Genomic DNA, 10,465 nt, shown 5'->3' on the forward strand with positions numbered 1-10,465 from the left:
AAGTAAAGGAGATGGCAGCCGAACCCAACAACAATGCAAGGAGAATGCTTGGTGACTTCACTGCACCTAATTCCAATTTACATGGAAGAAGCATCTCCATTCCTGCCATTGGAGCAAACAACTTTGAGCTGAAACCTCAGTTAGTTTCTCTAATGCAGCAGAACTGCAAGTTTCATGGACTTCCATCTGAAGATCCTTTTCAGTTCTTAACTGAATTCTTGCAGATATGTGATACTGTTAAGACTAATGGAGTAGATCCTGAAGTCTACAGGCTTATGCTTTTCCCTTTTGCTATAAGAGACAGAGCTAGAATATGGTTGGATTCTCAACCCAAAGACAGCCTGAACTCTTGGGATAAGCTGGTCACGGCTTTCTTAGCCAAGTACTTTCCTCCTCAAAAGCTGAGCAAGCTTAGAGCTGATGTTCAAACCTTCAGACAGAAAGAAGGTGAATCCCTCTATGAAGCTTGGGAAAGATACAAACAGTTGACCAAAAAGTGTCCTTCTGACATGCTTTCAGAATGGACCATCCTGGATATATTCTATGATGGTTTATCTGAGCTATCAAAAATGTCACTGGACACTTCTGCAGGTGGATCCATTCACCTAAAGAAAACGCCTGCAGAAGCTCAAGAACTCGTTGACATGGTTGCTAATAACCAGTTCATGTACACTTCTGGAAGGAATCCTGTGAGTAATGGGACGCCTATGAAGAAGGGAGTTCTTGAAGTTGATACTCTGAATGCCATATTGGCTCAGAATAAAATATTGGCTCAGCAAGTCAATATGATCTCTCAGATTCTGCATGGAATGCAAGCTGCATCCAACAGTACTCAAGAGGCTTCTTATAAAGAAGAAGCTTATGATCCTGAGAACCCTGCAATAGTAGAGGTGAATTACTTAGGTGAACCTTATGGAAACACCTATAACTCATCATGGAGAAATCATCCAAATTTCTCATGGAAGGATCAAAAGCCTCAACAAGGCTTTAATAATGGTGGAAGAAACAGGTTTAACAATAATAAACCTTTTCCATCATCCACTCAGCAACAGACAGAGAACTCTGAACAAAACACTTCTAATTTGGCAAACTTAGTCTCTGATCTGTCTAAGGCCACTGTAACTTTCATGAATGAAACAAGGTCTTCCATTAGAAATTTGGAAGCACAAGTGGGCCAGCTGAGTAAAAGGATCACTGAAATCCCTCACAGTACTCTCCCAAGCAATACAGAAGAGAATCCAAAAGGAGAGTGCAAGACCATTGACATAAGCAAAATGGCCGAACCCAATGAGGGAGTGGAGGATGTGAATCCCAGTGAGGAAGACCTCCTGGGATGTCCAGTGATCAATAAAGAGCTTCCCTCTGAGGAACCAAGGGACTCTGAGGCTCATTTAGAGACCATAGAGATTCCATTGAACCTCCTTATGCCCTTCATGAGCTCTGATGAGTATTCCTCTTCTGAAGAGAATGAGGATGTTACTGAAGAGCAAACTGCCCTGTTTCTTGGTGCAATCATGAAGCTAAATGCCAAATTATTTGGCATTGATACTTGGGAAGTTGAACCTCCCTTGTTCATCAATGAACTAAGTGATCTGGATCAACTGACATTGCCTCAGAAGAGACAGGATCCTGGGAAGTTCATAATACCTTGTACCATAGGCACCATGATCTTTAAGGCTCTGTGTGACCTTGGTTCAGGAATAAACCTCATGTCCCTCTCTGTAATAGAGAAACTGGGAATCTATGGGGTGCAAGCTGCTAAAATCTCACTAGAGATGGCAGACAATTCGAGAAAACAGGCATATGGACAAGTAGAGGACGTATTAGTAAAGGTTGAAGGCCTTTACATCCCCGCTGATTTCATAGTCCTGGATACTGGAAAGGAAAAGGATGAATCCATCATCCTAGGAAGACCTTTCCTGGCCACAGCAAGAGCTGTGATTGATGTTGACAGAGGTGAACTAGTCCTTCAATGGAATGAGGACTCCCTTGTGTTTAAAACTCAAGGATCTCCCTCTACAACCATGGAGAGGAAGCATGAAAAGCTTCTCTCAAAGCAGAGTCAACCCAAGCCCCCACAGTCAAACTCTAAGTTTGGTGTTGGGAGGCCACAACCAAACTCTAAGTTTGGTGTTGAACTCCCATATCCAAACTCTAAGTTTGGTGTTGGAGAGTCTCAACAATGCTCTGAACATCTGTGAGGCTCCATGAGAGCCCACTGTCAAGCTATTGACATTAAAAAAGTGCTTGTAGGGAGGCAACCCAATGTTTATTTATCTAACTCTATTATTCTTGTTTTTCATGTTTTCTTAGGATCATGATCATATGGAGTCACAAAATAAATATAAAAAATTGAAAACGGAATCAAAAACAGCAGAAGAAAAATCACACCCTGGAGGAGCATCTGTCTGGCGTTCAGCGCCAGAACAAAGCATGGTTCTGGCGCTGAACACCCAAAATGGGCAGCTTCTGGGCGCTAAACGCCAGAACAGGCATGGTTCTGGCGTTCAACGCCAGAAATGGCACACAAATGGGCGTTGAACGCCCAAAATGGCCACCAACCTGGCGCTGAACGCCCAGAGTTGTGCGCAAGGGCATTTTACATGCCTAAATTGGTGCAGGGATGTAAATGCCTTGACACCACAGGATCATCTCAGGATCTGTGGACCCCACAGGATCATCTCAGGATCTGTGGACCCCACAGGATCCCCACCTACCTCATCATCTCTCTTTCCATTCATGATCATCCCTTCTGTTTTCCATTGACCACTCACATCCATACACCCACTACCTTCAAAATTCAACATCTCTCTCCCACCCAATCCCACCCATATGGCCGAATACACCCTCCCATCCATCTCCTCCATATTTCTTCTTCTTCTTCTCCTATTCTTTTGTTTATTGCTCGAGGGCGAGCAATATTCTAAGTTTGGTGTGGTAAAAGCATAAGCTTTTTGTTTTTCCATTACCATTGATGGCACCTAAGACCGGGGAATCCTCTAGAAAGGGGAAAGGGAAGACAAAAGCTTCCACATCCGAGTCATGCGAGATGGAAAGGTTCATCTCCAAAGCCCATCAAGACCACTTCTATGATGTTGTGGCCAAGAAGAAGGTGAACCCTGAGGTCCCTTTCAAACTCAAAAGAAATGAGTATCCAGAGATCCGACATGAAATTCAAAGAAGAGGTTGGGAAGTTCTAACAAATCCCATCCAACAAGTCGGCATCCTAATGGTTCAAGAGTTCTATGCTAATGCATGGATCACCAAGAACCATGATCAAAGTAGGAACCCGAATCCAAAGAACTATGTTACAATGGTTCGGGGGAAATACTTAGATTTTAGTCCGGAAAATGTGAGGTTGGCGTTCAACTTGCCAAACATGGAAGAGAACGCACGCCCCTACACAAGGAGAGTCAACTTTGATCAAAGGTTGGACCAAGTCCTTATGGACATATCTGTAGAAGGAGCTCAATGGAAGGTTGACTCCAAAGGCAAGCCGGTTCAACTAAGAAGATTGGACCTCAAGCCTGTAGCTAGAGGATGGTTGGAGTTCACTCAATGCTCAATCATTCCCACTAGCAACCGGTCTGACGTTACTATAGACCGGGCCATCATGATCCATAGCATCATGATTGGAGAAGAGGTGGAAGTTCATGAGATTATACCTCAAGAACTCTACAAGGTGGCTGACAAGTCCTCCACTATGGCAAGGTTAGCCTTCCCTCACCTCATTTGCTATCTATGTTACTCAGCTGGAGCATTCATAGAGGGAGATGTCCTCATTAAAGAGGACAAGCCCATCACTAAGAAAAAGATGGAGCAAGCAAGAGAGCCCAATCATGGAGCTCAAGAGGCGCACGAAGCTCATCACCATGAGATCCCGGAGATGCCTCAAATGCACTTTCCTCCACAAAACTATTGGGAGCAAATCAACACCTCCCTAGGAGAATTGAGTTCCAATATGGGACAACTAAGGGTGGAACATCAAGAGCACTCCATCATGCTTCATGAAATATGAGAAGATCAAAAAGCAATGAGGGAGGAGCAACAAAGACAAGGAAGAGACATAGAAGAGCTCAAGGACATCATTGGTTCCTCAAGAAGGAAACGCCACCATCACTAAGGTGGATTCATTCCTTGCTCTTACTTCTTCTATTTTTTCGTTTTCTATGTCATGTACTTATCTGTGTTTGTGTCTTCATTACATGATCATTAGTAGTAGTAAGTATGTCTTAAAGTTATGAATGTCCTATGAATCTATCACCTCTCTTAAATGAAGAATGTTTTAATTCAAAAGAACAAGAAGTACATGAGTTTCGAATTTATCCTTGAACTTAGCTTAATTATATTGATGTGGTGACAATGCTTCTTGTTTTCTGAATGTATGCTTGAACAGTGCATATGTCTTTTGAAGTTGTTATTTAAGAATGTTAAATATGTTGGCTCTTGAAAGAATGATGACTAGGAGACATGTTATTTGATAATCTGAAAAATCATAAAAATGATTCTTGAAGCAAGAAAAAGCAGCAAAGAACAAAGCTTGCAGAAAAAAAAAAAAGCGAAAAAAAATAGAAAGAAAAAGAAAAAGCAAGCAGAAAAAGCCAATAACCCTTAAAACCAAAAGGCAAGGGCAAATAAAAAGGATCCCAAGGCTTTGAGCATCAGTGGATAGGAGGGCCTAAAGGAATAAAATCCTGGTCTAAGCGGCTAAACCAAGCTGTCCCTAACCATGTGCTTGTGGCGTGTAGGTGTCAAGTGAAAACTTGAGACTGAGCGGTTAAAGTCAAGGTCCAAAGCAAAAAAAAGAGTGTGCTTAAGAACCCTGGACACCTCTAATTGGGGACTTTAGCAAAGCTGAGTCACAATCTGAAAAGGTTCACCCAATTATGTGTCTGTGTGGCATTTATGTATCCGGTGGTAATACTGGAAAACAAAGTGCTTAGGGCCACGGCCAAGACTCATAAAGAAGCTGTGTTCAAGAATCATCATACTGAACTAGGAGAGTCAATAACACTATTCGAAATCTGAAGTTCCTATAGATGCCAATCATTCTGAACCTCAATGGATAAAGTGAGATGCCAAAACTATTCAAGAGGCAAAAAGCTATAAGTCCCGCTCATATGATTGAAGCTATGTTTCATTGATAGTTTGGAATTTATAGTATATTCTCTTCTTTTTATCCTATTTTATTTTCAGTTGCTTGGGGACAAGCAATAATTTAAGTTTGGTGTTGTGATGAGCGGATAATTTATACGCTTTTTGACATTGTTTTTAGTATGTTTTTAGTAGGATCTAGTTAATTTTAGGGATGTTTTCATTAGTTTTTATGTAAAATTCACATTTCTGGACTTTACTATGAGTTTGTGTGTTTTTCTGTGATTTCAGGTATTTTCTGGCTGAAATTGAGGGACTTGAGCAAAAATCAGATTCAGAGGTTGAAGAAGGACTGCTGATGCTGTTGGATTCTGACCTCCCTGCACTCAAAGAGGATTTTCTGGAGCTACAGAATTCGAAATGGCTCGCTTCCAATTGCTTTGGAAAGTAGACATCCAGGGCTTTCCAGCAATATATAATAGTCCATACTTTGGCCAATAATAGATGACGTAAACTGGCGTTCAACGCCAGCCTTCTACCCAAACCTGGCGTCCAGCGCCAGAAAAGGAGCCAAAACCAGAGTTGAACGCCCAAACTGGCACAAAAACTGGCGTTCAACTCCAAGAAGGACCTCTACACGTGCAACACTCAGGCTCAGCCCAAACACACACCAAGTGGGCCCAGGAAGTGGATTTATGCATCAATTACTTACTCATGTAAACCCTAGTAGCTAGTTTATTATAAATAGGACCTTTTACTATTGTATTAGGCATCTTTGATCAGTTGTATGCTATCTTAGATCACGTTTTAGGGGGCTGGCCATCTCGGCCATGCCTGGACCTCTCACTTATGTATTTTCAACGGTAGAGTTTCTACACTCCATAGATTAAGGTGTGGAGCTCTGCTGTTCCTCAAAGATCAATGCAAAGTACTACTGTTTTCTATTCAATTCATCTTATTTCGCTTCTAAGATATCCATTCGCACCCAAGAACGTGATGAAGGTGATGATTATGTGTGACGCTCATCATCCTTCTCCCTTATGAACGCGTTCCTGACAAACACTTCTGTTCTACATGAAATAAGCTAGAATGAATATCTGTTAGATCTCCTAACCAGAATCTTCGTGGCGTAAGCTAGAATGATGGCGGCATTCAAGAGAATCCGGAAAGTCTAAACCTTGTCTGTGGTATTCCGAGTAGGATTCAATGAATGAATGACTGTGACGAGCTCCAAACTCGCGATTGCAGGGCGTTAGTGACAGACGCAAAAGGATAGTAAATCCTATTCCAGCATGATCGAGAACCGACAGATGAATAGCCGTGCCGTGACAGGGTGCGTGAGCATATTATTCACTGAGAGGATAAGATGAAGCCATTGACAAGGGTGATGCCTCCAGACGATTAGCCGTGCCGTGACAGGGCATTGGATCTTTTTCCCGAGAGATAACCGAAAATAGCCATTGACAGTGGTGATGTATCACATAAAGTCAGCCATGGAAAGGAGTAAGACTAATTGGATGAAGATAGCAGGAAAGCAGAGGTTCAGAGGAACGAAAAGCATCTCCATTCGCTTATCTGAAATTCCTACCAATGATTTACATAAGTATCTCTATCCCTATTTTATTATATAATATTCGAAAACACCATTATCACTTTATATCTGCCTGACTGAGATTTACAAGGTGACCATAGCTTGCTTCATACCAACAATCTCCGTGGGATTCGACCCTTACTCACGTAAGGTATTACTTGGACGACTCAGTGCACTTGCTGGTTAGTTGTATCGAAGTTGTGAACCATGGTATTGGCACCATGCTCTTGGCGCCATTGCCAGGGAAAGAAAGAGCCATGAATTCTACATAATCAAAGCGTAATCACGATTGCGCGTACCAAGTTGCTCACGTTGCCAGGGATTGTTTGAGCCTGGACATCACAATTTCGTGCACCAAGTTTTTGGCACCATTGCCGGGGATTGTTCTAATAGCAATTACGTGCAACTACAACGCCAAGTTGATCCGGCAACAGCACCAAGTTTTTGGCGCCGTTGCCGGGGATTGTTCGAGTTTGGACAACTGACGGTTCATCTTGTTGCTCAGATTAGGTAATTTTCTTTTCGTTTTGTTTTCAAAAATCTTTCAAAAATATTTTCAAAAATCTCTCATCTGTTTTCGAAAAAAATAAAAATGTTTTCAAAAATTTTATTCAAGATTTTTAAGAATGAATTCTAGTGTTTCATGAAGCATGTGAAGCCTGGCTGGCTGTAAAGCCATGTCTAAATTCTTTTGGACTGAGGCTTCCAAACCATCAGAGGTAAGTTACATACTTGATAAATGATGAGCAGCAATTTGTTATCAAGAGCAATATACTCTGGTGTTACATGCTAAAGCTTGGCTGGCCATTGGCCATGTCTAGTGTTTTGGACTGGAGCTTTCATTGAAAGCTTGGCTGGCTAGTAAGCCATGTCTAATTCCTGGACTGAAGCTTTAGACTAAGAATGCAAGATTCCTGGAATTCATATTAAAAATCTTTGGAATCCTTATTTTCCTTTTTCATATAATTTTCGAAAAAAAAAAGACAAAAAAATTAGAAAATCATAAAAATAAAAAAAAATATTTTTTTGTTTCTTGTTTGAGTCTTGAGTCATATTATAAGTTTGGTGTCAATTGCATGTGCATCTTGTATTTTTCGAAAATTCTCATGCATTCATAGTGTTCTTCATGATCTTCAAGTTGTTCTTGGTAAGTCTTCTTGTTTGATCTTGATGATTTTTTGTTTTGTGTCTTTTATTGTTTTTCATATGCATTCTTGAATTCTTAGTGTCTAAGCATCAAAGAATTCTAAGTTTGGTGTCCTGCATGTTTTCTTTGCATTAAAAGTTTTTCAAAATTGTGTCTATGATGTTCATCTTGGCATTCAAAGTGTTCTTGGTGTTCATCTTGACATTCATAGCATTCTTGCATGCATTCATTGTTTTGATCTAAAAATTTCATGCATTGCATCTTTTTAGTGTTTTTCTCTTGCATCATAAAAATTTAAAAATCAAAAAAATATCTTTCCCTTTTTCTCTCATCATTCGAAAATTTGGATTGACTTTTTCAAAAATTTTTAAAATCAAGTTGTTTCTTATGAGTCAAATCAAATTTTCAATTTGAAAATCTTATCTTTTTCAAAATCTTTTTCAAAAATCAAATCTTTTTCAAAATTTTTGGTTATTTTCGAAAATTCCAAAAATATTTTTCAAAAATCTTTTTCTTATTTTTATATCAAATTTTCGAAAATAACAATAACAATTAATGTTTTGATTAAAAAATTTCAAAGTTTGTTACTTACTTGTTAAGAAAGATTCAAACTTTAAGTTCTAGAATCATATCTTGTGATTTCTTGTGAATCAAGTCATTAATTGTGATTTTAAAAATCAAATCTTTTTCAAAAACTAATTTCTATCATATCTTTTCAAAAATATCTTCTTATCTTATCTTTTTCAAAATTTGATTTCAAAATATCTTTTCTAACTTCCTAACTTCTTATCTTTTCAAAATTTGTTTCAACTAACTAACTAACTTTTTGTTTGTTTCTTAACTTTTTCAAAACTACCTAACTAACTCTCTCTCTCTAATTTTCGAAAATATCTTCCCTCTTTTTCAAAAATTTCTTTTTAATTAACTAATTATTCTTATTTTTATTTTTAATTTTAAAAATTTTTTTCGAAAAATTACTAACATTTTTCAAAAAAACTATTTTCGAAAATCACTAACTCTTTTTCAAAAATTATTTTCGAAAATTATCCCTCCCCCATCTTATTCTATTTATTCATCTACTAACATCTCTTCCTCACATCATCACCAAATTCGAACCCCCTCTTCTATCTGTGTTCGAATTTCTTCTTCTTTTCTTCTACTAACAATAAGGAACCTCTTTACTGTGACATAGAGGATTCCTCTTCTTTTCTTTTTCTCTCCTCTTTCTTATGAGCAGGGACAGAGAAAAAGGCATTCTTGTTGAAGCTGATCCAGAACCTGAAAGGACTCTGAAGAGAAAATTAAGAGAAGCTAAATTACAACAATCCAGAGACAACTTGATTGAAAATTTCGAACAAGTAAAGGAGATGGCAGCCGAACCCAACAACAATGCAAGGAGAATGCTTGGTGACTTCACTGCACCTAATTCCAATTTACATGGAAGAAGCATCTCCATTCCTGCCATTGGAGCAAACAACTTTGAGCTGAAACCTCAGTTAGTTTCTCTAATGCAGCAGAACTGCAAGTTTCATGGACTTCCATCTGAAGATCCTTTTCAGTTCTTAACTGAATTCTTGCAGATATGTGATACTGTTAAGACTAATGGAGTAGATCCTGAAGTCTACAGGCTTATGCTTTTCCCTTTTGCTATAAGAGACAGAGCTAGAATATGGTTGGATTCTCAACCCAAAGACAGCCTGAACTCTTGGGATAAGCTGGTCACGGCTTTCTTAGCCAAGTACTTTCCTCCTCAAAAGCTGAGCAAGCTTAGAGCTGATGTTCAAACCTTCAGACAGAAAGAAGGTGAATCCCTCTATGAAGCTTGGGAAAGATACAAACAGTTGACCAAAAAGTGTCCTTCTGACATGCTTTCAGAATGGACCATCCTGGATATATTCTATGATGGTTTATCTGAGCTATCAAAAATGTCACTGGACACTTCTGCAGGTGGATCCATTCACCTAAAGAAAACGCCTGCAGAAGCTCAAGAACTCGTTGACATGGTTGCTAATAACCAGTTCATGTACACTTCTGGAAGGAATCCTGTGAGTAATGGGACGCCTATGAAGAAGGGAGTTCTTGAAGTTGATACTCTGAATGCCATATTGGCTCAGAATAAAATATTGGCTCAGCAAGTCAATATGATCTCTCAGATTCTGCATGGAATGCAAGCTGCATCCAACAGTACTCAAGAGGCTTCTTATAAAGAAGAAGCTTATGATCCTGAGAACCCTGCAATAGTAGAGGTGAATTACTTAGGTGAACCTTATGGAAACACCTATAACTCATCATGGAGAAATCATCCAAATTTCTCATGGAAGGATCAAAAGCCTCAACAAGGCTTTAATAATGGTGGAAGAAACAGGTTTAACAATAATAAACCTTTTCCATCATCCACTCAGCAACAGACAGAGAACTCTGAACAAAACACTTCTAATTTCGCAAACTTAGTCTCTGATCTGTCTAAGGCCACTGTAACTTTCATGAATGAAACAAGGTCTTCCATTAGAAATTTGGAAGCACAAGTGGGCCAGCTGAGTAAAAGGATCACTGAAATCCCTCACAGTACTCTCCCAAGCAATACAGAAGAGAATCCAAAAGGAGAGTGCAAGACCATTGACATAAGCAAAATG

The 10,465-nt window shown here is 39.3% G+C and overlaps 2 non-coding genes across 2 annotated transcripts; both read right to left on the reverse strand.

The window, feature by feature from the left end:
- Positions 1-407: 407 nt before the first annotated feature.
- Positions 408-515, reverse strand: LOC112730942 (small nucleolar RNA R71). The gene has a single exon (XR_003166742.1). It is a non-coding gene; the product is annotated as a small nucleolar RNA R71 (small nucleolar RNA).
- Positions 516-9,595: 9,080 nt separating this feature from the next.
- LOC112730943 (small nucleolar RNA R71) lies at positions 9,596-9,703 on the reverse strand. The gene has a single exon (XR_003166743.1). It is a non-coding gene; the product is annotated as a small nucleolar RNA R71 (small nucleolar RNA).
- Between the last annotated feature and the right edge of the window lie 762 nt (positions 9,704-10,465).

Source organism: Arachis hypogaea, chromosome 12, assembly GCF_003086295.3.
Source record: "Arachis hypogaea cultivar Tifrunner chromosome 12, arahy.Tifrunner.gnm2.J5K5, whole genome shotgun sequence".
Classification (NCBI taxonomy): domain Eukaryota; kingdom Viridiplantae; phylum Streptophyta; class Magnoliopsida; order Fabales; family Fabaceae; genus Arachis; species Arachis hypogaea.